The sequence below is a fragment of the Hakea prostrata genome, chromosome 7 (assembly GCF_041222555.1).
Source record: "Hakea prostrata isolate BN-2017 chromosome 7, UWA_Hpros_2, whole genome shotgun sequence".
Taxonomy (NCBI): domain Eukaryota; kingdom Viridiplantae; phylum Streptophyta; class Magnoliopsida; order Proteales; family Proteaceae; genus Hakea; species Hakea prostrata.
In genome coordinates, this window is record NC_142606.1 from 57,765,930 (window position 1) to 57,786,036 (window position 20,107).

A 20,107-nucleotide genomic window follows, 5' to 3' on the forward strand; every position below is an offset into this window, starting at 1 on the left:
GGACCTTCAATTCCCTGTTTTGGCCTTGTTGTCGCATATTGGTCGACTGATTGGTCGATCGGGCCAGTCGACCAATCCACTCGACCAATGAGTGCTGTCTTTAGCAATTAGGTTGATTCTTGCTCTATTTAAGTCCAACCTCGAGTCCACTTCGTATTTGCTGCCACCAAACCCTCTGGAACGAACCAAAGCCCTCTGCAAGTCATCTCTCTTGCATCCTTGGTGTTTTCTTGATGGATCTTCGTCGGAACTCTTCTTTTTGCATCAAAAGGTATGTCTACTCTCTCTTCTTCTCCTCCATCTTTGTTTTCTTTCCTTTTTGAGTTGAGACAGTAGAAGAGATGCTGCATCCTCTGTTGCAAACATCTCTGAACATGTTCTCATGATCATCCTAAGGATTTAAGGCTAGAACAATGATCTTAACCATGATCATTGCAAGCTTTTGAAGGATTCATGATCAAACCATGATTTAATCTCTGTTAATCTTCTAATCTGAATTCTGATCTCTTTGGATCTTCTTTCATTGATCATGTTAGTGGTTAATGGTTGTGTTTTCTTTCCATGATCCATAATCCATAGAATTCTAGTTGTTCTCTTCTACCCTACTATGTGTTCTTCATGATGCATGATAGTTACATATATGGTAGGTTTTATTTCCTTATTTAGATTTATGCTTCTAAGCCTTATTCCATGAAGACCTATGCATGTTTTCATGTTTTCATTACCGAAAGCAATGATCCATCCTCCTATAGTTCTTGTCCTTGTTTTCTATTTCAAATTCATCAAGATCCATGTTTGAGTTAATTATGGTAACTTTTTGTTTCCTAATTTGGATCTTGATACCTTGATTTGATTAGTGTTTTGAGGTCCCCTATATGCTAGAATACTACTGATGTAGTCTACCCCTTGATTAGTACCCTTTTGAACCACCAAATTCGGATTTCATATCTTAAAACTCTGATTTTATAGGCTACTGTCTGCATTGGTCGACTCGATTGGTCGACTAGACCACTCGACCAATCCACTCGACCAATGAGTACAAAGCAACTCCGCAATTGGTCTGTTTCGGATGTTTTGATATATTTTCTGTTAGGGATCTTTCCTAATATGTTGTATATACTTGTTTAGGACCTTCTTCTCAAGTTGCCAAGATCTTACTTGATTTCTTAGGATTTCTTGCGAGTTATAAAAGGTAAGGATGGTTATTTCCTTAATTACATAGATAGCATGAATCTAGTTTCTATATTTGAATATCACGAATATGTTTCCTAAATTAAATTCTTACAATGATATACTACTGTTGCATAACTTTGATTACAGTAGCATTACTTATTCATATTGAATTGATTCATGTATGATTTACTTACCAAAGTTATACAAGTGATTGTAATACTGATTTCTTTCCATATATGTAGTTACCATATATGTGATGATATGAATTGATGCATGTGTATGCTTACGTATGGTTTGGAAAGGAGAGGTGTCCTTTCGACACTTCTGTCCTTGGACTACTACGGGAATATTATGGGATGTTTCCGGAGATGCCCTCTGGACACCTTCCTAAACTGTTGGATGACATATCTAGGATTGTCTAGTAGTGTTTGGCTAGGATGTCCTGTTATGTCGACCCTAATCGGAGGGGTATTGAGACCGAACGACCCGTGGTAGCAATGGGGATTCATGGGCGCTCAAGACCGGTAACCAACCCGTGAGAGGACAGGAATCACATTGTGGGGGCCATTTATTGGTAGGGTTGCATATGGTTAGACTTGGGCTCACGGGCGCTTAAGACCGGTAACCAACCCGTGAGAGGACGTGAGAGCTTCCCGTTTACCATATGTGGATGATCAATAGGGTTGATGAGTCCGTAGTCCGAGTTGGTCGGTGCCATAGGATACGCCGACTCTAGTGTGAAGGATACCGGAAAGGATCGTCGGGACGAGGAATGGAAGTATCTCGGATCCGACTTGATGTAACCAAGTAGAAGACTTGCATTTGGCTAGGTTTTACCCCCGACATGCGCCAAGACTTTATACCAAATGGTTGTGAGAGAGTGTGTTGACTTAACCCCCCGCCAAGGTTTGTCCTGAGGGATGAAGGACCCATTACCAAACGGCTGCTCAAGACCGGTGAAATGATCCGTGAGAGAATCCAAGATATCTTAAATGGTTGAGGATGTGAGTGGACTTTCCTAAAGAAGTACGGTGCTATGACTTAAAGCATGTCTGCCAATAGAGACCAGCATCCATAGAGTTAGATTCATTCATTCATTGCTTGTCTCATATCATATTGCATTTATGTTTGTTCTGGAATCCTGCCATTTATGTTATTATGGATTTTAACTGCCTTACTGGGTTTCTTTGAAACTCATTCCTTTATTGTACAATGTTGTTAGACTATCCTGCAGGTACTGAGTATTATGACGGTCCCTATGAAGAAGCGCAAGGCGAAGAGACATATCTCCAGGAAGGTGATTGCGGTTACCACAATTACTCTGAAGATCCCGCGAGTGGTTATGCTCCGTACGATGCTTAGTCCGACCATTGAGTGGAAGCGTCCTTGTGCTATTTATGAGATCTATACATACAAGGATGTCGTCTATAAAGTGGAGAATAATTTAGTTACCCAATGTACTTGCTACTGGGATTAGATTTTGTCTAGTTTATTCCTTAGAGCTACTTTTCCGCTGGATGTAAAGTGGGATTTTTGCTTCACTTTACTTATCTCGTTGATACTCCGATTATATCTATTATTCCGATTCGTTTATGATTCATTCTTTCATTATTGGATCTATGATTTATCTTCCGCACTCTTGTTATGATTGTTCATGATTATGTTATTGTTTATGTGGGAGGTTGATCACTCGATACCCGATCTTCGGGCTGTGGATCACACTCTCGGGTATGCCGGATAGGGTACCGGCTGGGAGGGCGTGATGATTGGTATCGGAGCCCAAGGTTCGAGGAGATCCTAACCACAAAAGACAACAACTGAACATTCCCGAGTCATTGATCCGAAATGACTCTTCTACTCTTAGAAGTGAATAATAGAACACCGAATTAGAAACTTGACCTTTGAGGCATAACAGAACATTTCCGAATAACATACCATAATTATACTTGAACAAATGACACTAATGCAAGGAAAAGAAAAGTGCATAACATACAATAATTAAAGAGAAACAAAATGAACTTCATTAATTTCAAAAGTTTTTACAATGATTACATCTGAAATGCATAAATGGAAAATCCTAAAGTACAGTCTATCTAGGTGATCTACTCGATCTCTCGTATGCTCCGAACTCCTCTCGCTAGCCGAGTCACCCGATGCTCTATCCTATCCCGTCGTGACTCCATCCTCTCGTACATCTGCTCCCCGTCCGACCTCCATCCTCTCTAGCATGGAAGTCATCGATCTCATCTGTGCACCAAGATCCGAAGTCTCCGGAACCGCATGTGAAGGGCCGCCCGCCTCGAAGTGTGATGAAGGAAACTCGTGATGCACGGGCTCAGCCTCGCGCATATCTCAGATCATCTCCGGCCTGATCATCACTATCGGACCGATATCCTCTCCTCCATCCTCTGATCCCCGATCCTCATCCTCCGATTCATCATCATCCTCACCCTCTCGGACCAGGAGACCTCTCTAACCGATGTAGTCTCATCCGTCGAATGGTCCGAGTCCCAATGGGGTATCCCCGTGATCTAGTGTCCATCGGTGTATCCTCGAAACTCACCCCGAAATGCCCGAAGATCAAAGTCGAAGCCTCCCATAGCAAAGGTTCCGCATGCTAGGCCGCAGAACTAAGTCCAAGCATGACCCGCTGAATGATGTAGGAGAGATCGATCTCGAAGCCCATGTAGATGCGGTAGATGACCAAGGCCTCCATCACCGTGACCCGATGGTGATGTCCGGCTTTCGGCATGATGTTTCAGCCGACTATGCGACCGATAATACGTGCAGAGCCCGTCATCCGTCCGCTAGTCCACGGTGTGTAGCATCGACGGCTATCCCATAGCGTAGAGCATATCTCGCGAAGCTCGTACGGCATCGATGGCTGTCCGGATCTGCTCCCCGCAGTATCCACACACACCGCCGTGGATAGTAAGGGACCCGCAAGATCTCAGCCAGTGTCCGGTAGAGAAGCGAATCCGAGTCCGGAGGACCCCCGCTCCCGAGGACAAGTCCGAGTGGATGTCCCCGGCCTCGAGCCTCCTCCTCGTGTAAGTAAGGTTGCTGAAGAACAACCTCACTAGCTCCGGGTATACCGGCAAATCCTCGGTGAAGAGATGAGTCCACCGTAAAGTGTGTCGAACCTCCGCCGGATCCTAAAGGCTCCGAGCTGGCGTAAATGAAGTAGACGCCCCATCTCGATGTTACAATAGCTGAAGTAGGCCTCGGACGCAAACTCGGCCCCGAGGTGTGTCAAACATGTCCGGTCTCCCAACCTCCTCTCTAGGCTCGAAAGGAACCCGACCTCCGCCCCTAAGAGCACCTACGATGCGACCTCGACCTCGACCTCTACCTCCTCCTCCTCGTCCTCCCCTCTCGCATGGTGTATCCGTGGAAGAGACAAGAGACATTTCCAATTAGTGCTATTTTAAGATTTGAGCCAAAAGGGTATTTTCGTAATTTTTCGGAAAATTTCAAATTTGGGGGAAATTTGATTTGAACATACTAGCATGTGCGCAATACTTGGAATTTCATGTCTATGAAGTCGTTTTGATGAAAATCGATTGAAAACTTGGATTAAAGCGAAAAATTCAGCAAGAAGGAAATTTGGGGATTTTGCAATTTAGGTCAAAATTGGATTTTTGAAAAGTTGAAATTGGTTAAATCAAATTGTATGGACCTATCTACAATGTCATCTTGAGCATGTAGCATTTGATCTCGTGCGAAAATTTCAAGCGGTTTGAGAGAAAACGAAATTTTTCTAAAGATATCGATTTCGGTATAAAACTTTGCGAGATGAGCACCAAATGTGTTAAAACTTGTTGTCTATGCATGGTATTGTGTTTAAAACCTAGGGAATATGTTTCTAAGCATTCCTAAGCATGATTTCTAGCATTGGATACAAGTAAAGCATGGTTTTATTGAAATGCAAGCATGAGAAGATGATAATGGAAGGAAGAATGAGAGATTTACCTTGTTTGTGAAGATGGTGTGTTGTGGTGTTGTTGTTGAAGCACTAAATCACCTCAAGAACACTTGTGGGAACTCTTGGAGATTTTCCCTAGAGCTCTCTCACCTTTGGAAGAAGTTAGAATGAGGTTGGAATGTGGAAATGAGGCTTATAATGCGAATTTTCGCATTCTGTCTTCATTGGTCGACTGATTGGTCGACTGGGTCACTCGACCAACCACTCGACCAATGGTCACAAGTGACCTCATTTGCTGTTGAATTTTTGGAAAATGTGATTTTTGCCTTATGGAATATTGTTTGATGACTATATGGATATATTTGAGCATGATTTAAGTTTTCAAATCATTTGGACTTGTGGTTTATGTTGAATCTTCAAATTCGGTATTTTGATGTTCTCGGTTTTGCAGAATGGTTACTCCGAGAAGTGGGCGTGGTGAATCCAAGTGGTCATGGAGGTGGTGAAGTACCTCGGGGAGGTGGTGAAGTACCTCATGGAGGTGGTGAGATACCAAATGCTGATCGTGGTACTCATGAGATCCCCGGTGCCCCGAATGTTGGAAGTTTCAGAGATATTGCCAATATTATGGGCAATATGATGCAAAGCAACAAGCAGCTCGGTTCAACCAGATGTTGGTGGGTTTCATGACTCGCATAATGAGACCCGGGCTGGTGCTAATGTGAATCCTCATGCCGCAGTCCCGAATGCGGGAGGTTTAGCTGAACTCCTCATACTCGCCCGATGGAGAGTTTTCTCAAGATGCAAGTACCCACTTTTACCGGAGTTACCAAGGACCCCTTGTTTCCTAACAAGTGGCTTCGTGAGTTGGAGAAGGCTTTCCGACATCTGCAATGCTCGGAAGCTCGTAAGATTTTGTTTGCTTTGAGCGTGTTGCAACAAGAAGCCGATGCATGGTGGATTTCCACTCGTCCTGTTTTGGAAGGTTTGCATGCAGGAGTTGTAACTTGGGAGTTATTCAAAGAGGCTTTTTGTATGAACTACTTTCCCGAGGCGGTGAAGGATGCGAAGGAAGCTGAGTTCATGATTCCGACTCAAGGAACTTTGTCTCTGTTGGAGTACCAACAGAAGTTCGAGGAGCTTCATTTCTTTGCTCCAGCATTCTTTGAAGGAAGACCTCGCCAAAGCAAAGAAGTTCTTCAAAGGACTGCGCCCGCCATTAAAGCTTACCTCACAACCCAGCCTATAGTGAGCTATGCTCAAGTGGTGCAGAACTCGAAGAAGTTGGAAGAAACAGAGAAGGAAAGTGCTCGTGTGCAAAAGCCTTGGCAGTCAAGGAATTCTGGTTTGGTGGATCGCAATGACCGTCGTTATGTGGAGACCTACACCCTACCCCACTCCTACCTTTCGTGCTAAGAGTGTAGGTCGAACACGGGTTTTCAGCAGCCCGGCCAGCTTAAACAAGATGGCGGAAACCGACCACCAGCAAATGCAAGTGCAAGTGCAAGTGCAAGGCCTTTTGTTCGTAAGCCCTCTCGTTGCAGCCACCCCCGTTGGATCCAAAGCAATCCTGTTTGCTTCTACCGCAAGCAAGCTGGTCATTTCGCTCGTGCTCGTCCGGCGCGGCCGCCCAGCAAGAGCCGCCCAGCCCTGGTGAAGAGTGCTCCCGCTCCTCCCTCTCGTAGAGTTTTCAGTATTTCCAAGATCGAGCAGATCCAAGCCATGATGTGATTACAGGTACATTGTTAGTCGCTTCTATTTCGCATTTGTCTTATTTGATACGGGTGCATCTCATTCGTTCATGTCATCTCGCATTCATCAAGAAGACTAACCTAATCCCCGAGAAGTTGTCTAGTTGTTTATTGATTAGTACACCTACTGGTCCTCATGTGAAACTAGATAAGGGGTTATCTAAATGTCCCGTGTTGGTTGGTGAGAAGAACTTGGAAGCCAATTTTGTGATTCTTGACATGAAGGACTTCGATGTTATTTTGGGAATCGATTGGTTGACAGCCCACAAAGCCGTGTTCCTTTGTTCCTCAAAGAAGATTCAGTTCCATATTTGTGGAAGTCCGGTCTTTGAATTTCAGGGTGAAAAGAGAAGGGTTTGTAAGAAGGTGTCTCCAGACCGATGCAAGTCTATGCCCTAGTGGATGATGCTTCATCTCAAGGCAAGGGTATAGTGGAGAAAAGAGTCGATGAAGTCGAGTTGTCTCTGCGACTTTGTTGATGTCTTCCCGATGATCTATCAGAGTGCCCCCGGACAGAGATGTCGAATTCTCTATTGATCTCGTCCCCGGTGCTGCACCGGTATCTAAAGCTCCGTATAGGATGGCTCCTACCGAGTTGAAAGAGTTGCAAAATCAGTTGAAGGAGCTCATTGATAGAGGTTTCGTATAGCCTAGTGTGTCACCTTGGGGAGCTCCGGTCTTGTTTGTCAAGAAGAAAGACGGTAGTATGCGCTTGTGCATCGACTACCGTGAGTTGAATAAGTTGACTATCAAGAATAGATATCCGCTGCCCGTAATCGATGATCTCTTCGATCAGTTGAAGGGTGCAGTTGTGTTCTCAAAGATTGACTTAAGGTCCGGATATCACCAATTGAAAGTGAAGTCTAGTGATATCTTCAAGACAGCTTTCCGAACGCGGTATGGTCACTATGAGTTTAGAGTCATGCCCTTCGGATTGACCAATGCTCCTGCGGTGTTCATGGACCTCATGAACCGAGTATTTCATGATGTGCTTGATAAGTTTGTGATTGTTTTCATTGATGACATCTTGATCTATTCGAAGAGCGAAGAAGAGCATGTGAGTCATCTAAGTTTCACTTTGCAAAGGTTGCGGGAAAAGAAGTTGTTTGCTAAGTTTAGCAAGTGTGATTTCTGGCTTAAGAGAGTGGTTTTCCTTGGTCATGTAGTTTCAGCCGAAGGTATTCGTGTCGATCCCGAAAAAGTCCAAGTCGTGGCTGATTGGGAGAGACCGAAGTCAGAACGGAAATAAGAAGTTTTCTTGGATTGGCGGGTTACTACCGAAGGTTTATTGAGAACTTTTCTCGGTTGGCTGCTCCTATGACTAAGTTGACCAGGAAAGAAGAGAAGTTTGTTTGGTCCGACGCCCGTGAGAAGAATTTCCAAGAGTTGAAAGATAGATTGACAAGTGCCCCGGTTTTGACTATACCCGATAGTTCCGGTGGTATGACAGTTTATACCGATGCGCCAAAGATTGGTTTGGGTTGTGTACTGATGCAACATGGCAAGGTCGTAGCCTATGCTTCTCGGCAATTGAAGGATTATGAGCGGAATTACCCCACTCACGATCTAGAACTTGCCGCCGTTGTCTTTGCTTTGAAGATTTGGAGACATTATCTTTACGGTGAGAAGATTGCCATTTTCACGGATCATAAGAGTTTGAAATACTTCTTTACCCAAAAGGAGTTGAACATGAGACAAAGGAGATGGTTGGAACTAGTCTCCGATTATGATTGTGATATTCAAGATCATCCTGGGAAAGCAAATGTTGTTGCCGATGCTCTTAGTAGGAAGAACCAGAGAAGACTTTGGATTTGAATGCTTTGAGTTTACCATTGTGGTCTTCTATTGAGAGTTTTGGTTTGGAAATCGTCCCTGAGAATTCTGATTTTATTCTTTCTCGCCATGACGGCAAGATCTGGTCTTAGAGATAAGATTGTTGCTCGCAGAGTTCGATCAAGAGTTTTTGACCAAAGTTGAGAAGATTTCTTCGGATCCCGAGTCGGACCCCGACTTTGGTATATCCATGGATGGTGCTTTGTTGTTTAGAGGAAGACTGTGTGTGCCTCGCAAACGATGAAGTTAAGAAAGAAATATTGAAGGAAGCACACCAGTCGGTCTTTCTTATCAGACACCCGGAAGCACCAAGATGTACAAGGACTTGAAGGAACATTTTTGGTGGATTGGTCTAAAGGCGGATGTTGATGATTTTGTTGCCAAGTGTGAGACTTGCCAACGTGTGAAAGCCGTTCAACAACCTCCATCTGGATTACTTCAACCCCTTCCTATTCCTAGTTGGAAGTGGGAAGATATCTCCATGGACTTTGTGACTAGCTTGCCTCGGACAAGTAAAGGCAATGACACCGTGTGGGTGATTGTTGATAGGTTGACCAAATCAGCCCATTTCATTCCTATGAAGATCACTCATACTCCGGATAAGCTAGCCAGGCTTTATGTGGATAATGTGGTTCGTCCGCATGGTGTGCCATTGAGTATTGTTTCGGATCGTGATCCTAGGTTCACCTCAAGGTTTTGGAATAGTTTGCAGAAGGCCTTGGGAACCCAATTGAACTTGAGTACAGCTCATCATCCACAAGCCTGATGGACAATCCGAGCGGACAATCCAGACATTGGAAGACATGCTCAGATCTTGTGTGGTGGATATGGGTGGTAATTGGGATGAACACCTAGCTTTGGTTGAGTTTGCCTATAACAACAGTTATCAAGCAACAATAGGCATGGCCCCATTCAAGGCTTTGTATGGTAGTACTTGTAGGACACCTTTGTACTGGACTCGAGACAGGTGAAAGAAAAGTCTTAGGTCCCGAGATGATTGAAGCTACAAGTGCTATGGTTGATATGATAAGAGAAAGGATTAAGTCTCGCCTTCCGAGACAGTAAATCTTATGCCGATAAGAGAAGGACCGATTTGGAATTTCAAGTTGGAGAGAAAGTCTTTCTCAAGGTCTCACCAATGAAGGGTGTGATGAGATTCAATCTTAAGGGAAAGCTTAGCCCTCGTTACATTGGACCTTTCGAGATTTTGGAAAAGGTTGGACCTGTTGCGTATCGATTAGCATTACCTCCGTCTCTTGCTGGTGTGCACAATGTGTTTCATATTTCGATGCTCCGAAAATACATAGAGAATCCGGAACACATTTTGCAGCAAGCACCTGAAGGACTTAGTGCTGATTTGACCTATGATGAAGAACCGGCCGAAATCCTGGATAGGAAGGACAAGCAGCTGCGGAATCGCACCATTCCTTTGGTGAAGATTCGGTGGAAGAACCATACCCCTGAAGAAGCTTCTTGGGAGAAGGAAGAAGACATGAAGGAGAAGTTTCCTTACCTCTTTGGAAGCACAGTACGCTTTCAATTTCGGGGACGAAATTTCTTTAAGGGGGGAGAGAATGTGAAACCCAGCCCTAACCTTGACCCGGAAACCTTGTTGTTTGTAGGTCCGATGACCCGAAGTAAAGTAAGAAGTCAGCTTTGGGCCATCCCAAAGAGGACTTGGTGTCCGGCTTTGAATCCATGAAAGTTGATGATGAGGTTCTATTTATGGAAACCGAATCCCGATGAAGATCTAATTAGTTGATGGACTTGGAGTGCTCTCTATCTTGGTTTGAAGGCATTTCTACCTATTAGGTAAGTCACTTGACTTGTGTGCAAAACCCCTTTAGGTTTGGATTTGATCTCGACCTTCAATTCCCTCGTTTTGGCCTTGTTGCCAAAAGATTGGTCGACCGATTGGTCGATCGGGCTCCGACCAATCCACTCGACCAATGAGTGTCGTCTTTGGCAATTAGGTTGATTCTTGCTCTATTTAAGTCCAACCTCGAGTCCACTTCGTATTTGCTGCCTCCAAACCCTCCGGAACGAACCAAAGCCCTCTCGCAAGTCATCTCTCTTGCATCCTTGGTGTTTTCTTGACGGATCTTCGTCGAAACTCTTCTTTTTGCATCAAAAGGTATGTCTACTCTCTTCTTCTCCTCCATCTTTGTTTTTCTTTCCTTTTTGAGTTGAGACAGAGAAGAGATGCTGCATCCTCTCGTTGCAAACATCTCTCGAACATGTTCTCATGATCATCCTAAGGATTTAAGGCTAGAACAATGATCTTAACCATGATCATTGCAAGCTTTTGAAGGATTCATGATCAAACCATGATTTAATCTCTCGTTAATCTTCTAATCTGAATTCTGATCTCTTTGGATCTTCTTTCATTGATCATGTTAGTGGTTAATGGTTGTGTTTTCTTTCCATGATCCATAATCCATAGAATTCTAGTTGTTCTCTTCTACCCTACTATGTGTTCTTCATGATGCATGATAGTTACATATATGGTAGGTTTTATTTCCTTATTTAGATTTATGCTTCTAAGCCTTATTCCATGAAGACCTATGCATGTTTTCATGTTTTCATTACCGAAAGCAATGATCCATCCTCCTATAGTTCTTGTCCTTGTTTTCTATTTCAAATTCATCAAGATCCATGTTTGAGTTAATTATGGTAACTTTTTGTTTCCTAATTTGGATCTTGATACCTTGATTTGATTAGTGTTTTGAGGTCCCCTATATGCTAGAATACTACTGATGTAGTCTACCCCTTGATTAGTACCCTTTTGAACCACCAAATTCGGATTTCATATCTTAAAACTCTGATTTTATAGGCTATCGTCTCGCATTGGTCGACTGATTGGTCGATCGACCACTCGACCAATCCACTCGACCAATGAGTACAAAGCAACTCCTAATTGGTCTGCTTTCGGATGTTTTGATATATTTTCTGTTAGGGATCTTTCCTAATATGTTGTATATACTTGTTTAGGACCTTCTTCTCAAGTTGCCAAGATCTTACTTGATTTCTTAGGATCCTTCTTACGAGTTATAAAAGGTAAGGATGGTTATTTCCTTAATTACATAGATAGCATGAATCTAGTTTCTATATTTGAATATCACGAATATGTTTCCTAAATTAAATTCTTACAATGATATACTACTGTTGCATAACTTTGATTACAGTAGCATTACTTATTCATATTGAATTGATTCATGTATGATTTACTTACCAAAGTTATACAAGTGATTGTAATATCGATTTCTTTCCATATATGTAGTTACCATATATGTGATGATATGAATTGATGCATGTGTATGCTTACGTATGGTTTGGAAAGGAGAGGTGTCCTTTCGACACTTCTGTCCTTGGACTACTACGGGAATATTATGGGATGTTTCCGGAGATGCCCTCTGGACACCTTCCTAAACTGTTGGATGACATATCTAGGATTGTCTAGTAGTGTTTGGCTAGGATGTCCTGTTATGTCGACCCTAATCGGAGGGGTATTGAGACCGAACGACCCGTGGTAGCAATGGGGATTCATGGGCGCTCAAGACCGGTAACCAACCCGTGAGAGGACAGGAATCACATTGTGGGGGCCATTTATTGGTAGGGTTGCATATGGTTAGACTTGGGCTCACGGGCGCTTAAGACCGGTAACCAACCCGTGAGAGGACGTGAGAGCTTCCCGTTTACCATATGTGGATGATCAATAGGGTTGATGAGTCCGTAGTCCGAGTTGGTCGGTGCCATAGGATACGCCGACTCTAGTGTGAAGGATACCGGAAAGGATCGTCGTGGACGAGGAATGGAAGTATCTCGGATCCGACTTGATGTAACCAAGTAGAAGACTTGCATTTGGCTAGGTTTTACCCCGACATGCGCCAAGATTTATACCAAATGGTTGTGAGAGAGTGTGTTGACTTAACCCCCGCCAAGGTTTGTCCCGAGGGATGAAGGACCCATTACCAAACGGCTGCTCAAGACCGGTGAAATGATCCGTGAGAGAATCCAAGATATCTTAAATGGTTGAGGATGTGAGTGGACTTTCCTAAAGAAGTACGGTGCTATGACTTAAAGCATGTCCGCCAATAGAGACCAGCATCCATAGAGTTAGATTCATTCATTCATTGCTTGTCTCATATCATATTGCATTTATGTTTGTTCCGGAATCCCGCCATTTATGTTATTATGGATTTTAATCGCCTTACCGGGTTTCTTTGAAACTCATTCCTTTATTGTACAATGTTGTTAGACTATCCCGCAGTGCACCGAGTATTATGACGGTCCCTATGAAGAAGCGCAAGGCGAAGAGACATATCTCCAGGGAAGGTGATTGCGGTTACCACAATTACTCGAAGATCCCGCGAGTGGTTATGCTCCGTACGATGCTTAGTCCGACCATTGAGTGGAAGCGTCCTTGTGCTATTTATGAGATCTATACATACAAGGATGTCGTCTATAAAGTGGAGAATAATTTAGTTACCCAATGTACTTGCTACTGGGATTAGATTTTGTCTAGTTTATTCCTTAGAGCTACTTTTCCGCTGGATATAAAGTGGGATTTTTGCTTCACTTTACTTATCTGTTTGATACTCCGATTATATCTATTATTCTGATTCGTTTATGATTCATTTTTTTTTTTTTTTTTTTTTTTTTTTTTTTTTTTTTTTTTTTTTTTTTTTTTTTTTTTTTTTTTTTTTTTTTGGGGTGGGGGGGCGCCCCTCCCGCGCGGGGGGCGGGCGCCCCCCCCCCCCGGGGGGGCGGGGGGGCCGGCGGGGGGGGGGGGGGACTTTTTTTTTTTTTTTTTTGTTTAACCCACCCCCCCCCCCCCCCAAACTAAAGACATGGTTGGGGGGGTTTTTTTTTTTTTTTTATAAGGGAAGTAGGTGGGGGGGTTTTTTTTTTTTTTGCTTTTTTTTTTTTTTTTCAAAGTTATTTTTACATATTTGTTGTTGGATTATATAGGAAGTAGGTGGCTTACAAGGCTCACCGCTGTCTGGAATAGAATGTTGTCAGCGTTTTGAGCATGTGTACTTGTCACAGTCTTCAAGGGTGAACATTGAGGATGAGTAGATAATATGCACTGTTGCAGCTAGATGTCTCCACTTCCAACCATGTATTTTGCTCTATAGTGAATATCTTTTTTGCTTGATATCTTTGTTCAGCATTGTTTAAAAACTTTTTAAATTTTGTAAATAGTTTTGTTAAGTGTCTTTTATTGACAAGTGGGTTTTTAGTATAGTAGAGGTTATAAGATATGGGATATTTGGGATGTGTCATTCTGTCTTTGTACTAGTAGATTTGGTTGTTCTATTTAATGTCAATATTTATAAGAAAGTCTTAGTCTGAATAATAATGTAGGTTCATTATGTTTCATCAATTCTTCAGTTGGGGACTCATCAACTGTGTTAGGTGTAAGTATATGAAGAAAAGAAGGTATGAGAGCATTCATTGATGCGCTAACTTTCAAATCCATCTATTTCCCAAATCTGTCTCTTTTCGTGTCGTTTCATAGAAAGCTTGGTTACCTATTGCTGTCATCATGGTGGTGTTGCTGACAGAGAATTTAAAGTCTGAGGAGGCAGCACAAGTCTCTCAGTTTCAGTTTGCGGTCATACATGAGCTTCGTATTGAAACATTTTTTATTCCCCTTGAATTTGTATATGGATAGTGGTACTAGTTTGTATAAAATAATGAGGGACATATGTACCATTTCACAATTAATGTAACTCATTTTATAGTTTCAGTGAGCATAATAGTGGTTGGTTGCTCAAATTGACTGAGCATATCAGTGGATAGTTTTTTGTGGGACATATGTCTCATATATTGGTTAATTTATTACTTAATGGTCAATCTACATTTAAATGACATTACACCGAGTCATCTTGATTTGACTGTAGAACATATTTAAAGTTCTTTGTTAGTGTTCCTTAATTGGATGTAGGTAGAGCATGCTGACAACAAGGCATATTAGGTACTTTTGATTTCAATTATATTCAAAGGCTTATGATAAGCTCCACATGTTCGGGGTGGCTCACTTACTTTATCCAACAGGGACTGATATCCTGGTGACTAGGAATGTTGAGGTGGTAGTGTTGTACTGTTGTTAATTACCAGGGGAGATCATGTTTCCCTCTTTCACTTATATGGGCATTTTTTAGTAGGGATGGTTTTACTGGGTGGACATATGAACATTTAGATTTGCTTAGGGTGATGATAAGTTGACTAGCCTTTTGGATGATTTTTTGGTGGTTCATCTTTTAGTGTAGATGCCTCATCACCTTTGGCTTACTAACTTGTGACTGTATGTAAGAGGCTGAGTTGTTGGAATCCACGGTTTAGCATGGGTCGTCAGTGGGTAATCGAGTATAATATCAGCTGGAATAAGGGATGTTGTAGTCTGTTGCTCTATCTCCAAAAAGTTGCGAGCTTGCTTTATTATTGTTGTTATTATTTTCTTGTTTGGATAAAATTGACCTTATCTTGGATTGCTATTGTAAGTATGGCGTGAGCATGCATAAGAACATTTTTTTTCCTTCCTTATTAAGCTAATTCAAGCGTAACTGTAATTTCATTCATATTCATAAGGCCTATCCCTAATAGGATCTATTATAGAATCTTAGCCTAACCTTGCATTGTGTGACAACTTTGTGTTGTTCTAATTCCCATTTCAATGTGATCAATATGATGAAGTGGAACCATTCCATTTAAAGTACCTTCAGAAGGGAACCATTCCATTTTATCAGACTCAGCGATGAAACGGAATGGTTCCATTTTGCACATACTCAGAACGGAACCATTATGTTTCATCTTTGTGATAAGTCTGATGAAACGGAACCATTTCGTTTAAAGTAGCTCCAGAACGAAACTTTTGAAAAGGAACCATTCCATTTCATCACTGTGACAAGTCTGGTAAACCATTCTGTTTTGCTGGTACTTGAAAAGGAACCGTACTCGAAACGGAACCAATCCGTTTCATCGGAGTGGTCAAAAGGAACCATTCTGTTTCATCACTGTGACAAGTCTGATAAAACGGAATGGTTCCGTTCTAAATCTTATTTAAACGGAATAGTTCCGTTTCATCAGACTTATCAAATTGATGAAACGGAATGGTTCTATTTAAAAAGGAACCATTCTGTTTCATCAATGTGACCACTTTGATGAAACGGAGTGATTCCGTTCAGAAGCTACTTTAAACAGAGTGGTTCTGTTTCATCAGACTTATCACATTGATGAAACAGAATGGTTCTGTTTAAAAAGGAACCATTATGTTTCATCAATGTGACCACTCTGATGAAATGGAGTGGTTCCGTTCTTAAGCTACTTTAAACGGAAAGGTTCCGTTTCATCAGACTTATCACATTTCAGTCCAATTGCCCAACTCGAACCGATGGTTTGCGTAGGACCAAACCGGCATAAGGAACCAATGCTTTAACTTTGTTTTGACTATTTTATTAATATAATCAGCGCATATCATTTGGAAAACCAGCGGTTCAATTCAAAACCACAAAACAGTCTGATTGAAAAAACATAGGATACCATTCCATTTTCAAATATTAGGGCATACGATTTTGAATTCTCAAAACCTCTCTCTCTCTCTCTCTCTCTCTCTCTCTCTCTCTCTCTCTCTCTCTCTCTCTCTCTCTCTCTCTCTCTCTCTCTCTCTCTCTCTCTCTCTCTCTCTCTCTCTCTCTCTCTCGCATTTTGAGAAGCTCTGAACTTCAGAAGAACGATTGGAGAAGAAGCTTGAGGAATCGTGAACTGTTGTAGAAGAAGCTTGAAGAATCGTGATCGATTGAAGAAGAAGCTTGAAGAATCGTGATCGATTGAAGAAGAAGCTTGAAGAATCGTGATCGATTGAAGAAGACAAATCATTCAGGGACTGGTTGCTCTCATTTCGATTATTTCTTAACTAAAGCCAAATTGATTGTTGTGAAGAAGAAGCTCTGAGCAGCAGAAGAAAAAGAAGAATATCTAATATTGCACACGGAATAAGAAGAAGAAAAAGCCCGATTATTACGTTCAAGTAAGAGGCTGAGTTACTTTTTTGAGTTATCTGAGGGTAGCTGCTGCTCATCCATGATCATCTTCACTACTTTTAGTCCAGTATTAATTTCTATTGAATGCTTTTCTTCTGTGGTATGATATCATCTAGCTGAGTTTAAGATTCTTTTTACAATTACAGTGTGTATCAGTATATAATGTGATTGTTTCCTACATGACTGAAATTTTGTTGTTTCTTGTCCTTTGAAACTATCTTTTTGCTTCTGAGCCATGCAAGGTGTCTTGGCCACAAGATTTGATTTATATATCCCCTTAATTTCTCAAGATGTTGGTCTAATGACTAACTGAGATTAACTCGTCTATAAATTGTAGAGGCTGTTGAAAATGACCTAGAGCCAGCTTTATAAAGTTGATATAGACCTCCATTAATGATTTGCTAATAATTGTTGATATAAACGTGCAATTTTAGCTGAGATCAAATACATTGTTATATGGAGATGGTCGCACCATCGGTTTAATTGACCATACTCCAGCTCTCTGTTGTATTGGTTAAATCAGTTCTAAATGTATCTACTATGGAGATGATTCCGAATATAGCACACAAACAATTCATGTTTAAATTAAATGGTTTCATCTCCATTTGAGAGAATGTTCTTATAATCATTGGAGCTTTATGTTAAATCCAAAGTTGGTCAGGCCTAAGTGGTTGTAGGGGCCATTTCATATGATATATATAATCTGATTCTATGGTTTGTACAGACTTGTGGTGGGGAGTGATTTTTGAATTAAAAAGTACAAGTTCCTACTTAGTGTATGGATTAGTATTTTGTGACTTGTGGTGGGGAAGGGAGACATTATATTATCTGTATCATTTCACTGATTGAAGGATATTGGTTGAAGACTTTCAATGATTTTTGCTAGTTTGTATTGTTTGATCATATTTGTTTTGTTTTATTTTGACATACTTGATCATAAAACTTTGACTTAAGAAAGGGGTTAGAATTGTAGATTTCCCCATTTGACTCACTCTTGTGCTTGAGGAGTTGTGAATTTGGTGCAGTTGTGTTATCTTTTATCAATCATGGGCGGATGTTATTGTGAAGACCAGTCTTTCATATTAATGGAGCAACCCGCTCCAATATGCTACTGCGGGCAATGGAGGATGTTGCTACTAACTTCAAACACAACAAAAAATCCAGGTCGCAGATTTTATAGGTACCCAAATGGTGAAAAGCATCCACATTCTTTTATTTGGGTAGATAAGATGTGTGGCAGTGAAGCAGCAACGTACGTACATTCTAGAGCTTTAACTTCGTATGACAATTTGAATAGTAAGAAGGAGGTGAGATCGCCAAAAATATATGATGAACCACTAGGCAATAAGCTGAATTTGGGTGCTGCATGGCGAACCCCTACTCATCAAGTGCATAACCAATCAGTGTTGGACCGAATCACAATGTTGTATCATGTATTATTGTTCTTATATGTTTGGGTTTTTTTACTTTCTTGTTATGTACTTTATTCAAGAAACATGTAAAGGCCCTACTTTCAGTGTCAATATTGTAACCTAGACAAGAGGACAAGAGTAAAGTGGTTGGGTATTACATATTTATTGTTATGTACTGTATCTATGTCAAAGACTGATCACATTGTATTTCAAGGGTTGTTGTAAGTATTTTTCAAAACAATTTTACTTAATATATATGATATTCTAGACATTCAATTATTTAATTTGTCATATCAATCTTCCATATGACAATTACAGTCTGATGAAACAAATAATTGAAACATGAACTTCATATTGAAACATTTTTTACTCCCCTTAAATTTGTATATGGGTAGTGGTACTAATTTGTATAAAACAATGAGAGACATATGTACCATACACATTATTGTAACTCTTCATTTTAAAATTTCAGTGAGCATAATAGTGGTTGGTTGCTTAATTATGGGATAGTGTTTTGTAGGTTCCAATACAAAAGTACTTGACATAAAGAGTTGGTATGTATAGTGGTTATTCCAATTTACCAAAAAATTATGAAGATACGAAGATTTGGTATGTATGAATGCACTAACGTTTATGCAAACTTGGTAAAATGGAATGGTTCCATTCTGAAGCTACTTGAAACGGAATGGTTCCGTTTAAATAGGAACCATTTCGTTTCAACACTGTGATCACTCTGATAAAATGGAATGGTTCTGTTCTGAAGCTACTTGAAACGGAACTATTCCGTTTCATCACAGTGATGAAACAGAATAGTTCCGTTTCAAGAACCTATAAAAAGGAAGCATTCCGTTTTATCATAGTCATCAGTGTTGAAACGGAATGGTTCCATTCAAAAAAGACCCATTCCGTTTAAAAAGGAATCATTCCATTTTAGCATAGTCATGATAGTGTTGAAACGGAATGGTTCCGTTTCAAAAAGGAATCATTCCATATCATTCCATTTTAGCATAGTCATGATAGTGTTGAAACGGAATGGTTCCGTTTCTAAAAGGAACCATTCTCTTTTATCATAGTCATGACAGTGTTGAAACGAAATGGTTCTGTTTAAAAAAAGGATCCATTCCGTTTCATCAGACTGATCACAGTTATGAAACGGAATGGTTCCGTTTAAAAAGGAACCATTTCGTTTCATCAGCCTGAACACAGTGTTGAAATGGAAGGGTTCCGCATTCCGTTTCATCACTGTGATAGCTATGACAAAACGGAATGGTTCCTTTTAAAACGAAACCATTCCGTTTCATCACTGTGATCAGGCTGATGAAATGAAATGGCTCCATTTTACAAGTTCTTGAAACGGAACTATTCATCACTGTGATGACACTGATGAAACAGAATGGTTCCTTTTTAAACGGAACTATTCCGTTTCATCACTTTGATTAGGCTGATGAAATGGAATCATTTCGTTTCAAGTAACTTCAGAACGGAACCATTCTGTTTTACCAAGTTTCAAATTATTTCCATTTCCTCCAAAATGCGTTTGAAACAAAAAGACATCGTGTCACATCCCCCCACCCGGTACCCTAACTGGCATACTCGGGAGTGTGATCCACAGCCCTAAAGATCAAGTATCGAGGAAATCATCCTCCCACATAAGCAATAACATAATCATAAACAGGAATAATCAAGGTTTAAATATTATAAACAAAAGTTTAAAGTCAAAAAAATGAATAAACAATATAATCAGAGTGCGGAAAAATGATACCAGATATCCGAAGATATCAAAAGAAGTAGAGTGAGGCGGAAACTCACTCCACAGATACAACGGAACGTAGCATAAGTCTAAAAGAAATAACAACTGAAACAAAAGAAAAACAAGAAAGACAACTAAACTAAGAGTCTTTTATTCTATAAATAACATCTTCACAATAGTGGACTTCGTCAGTCCAACAGAGATGCTCCAACTCCACA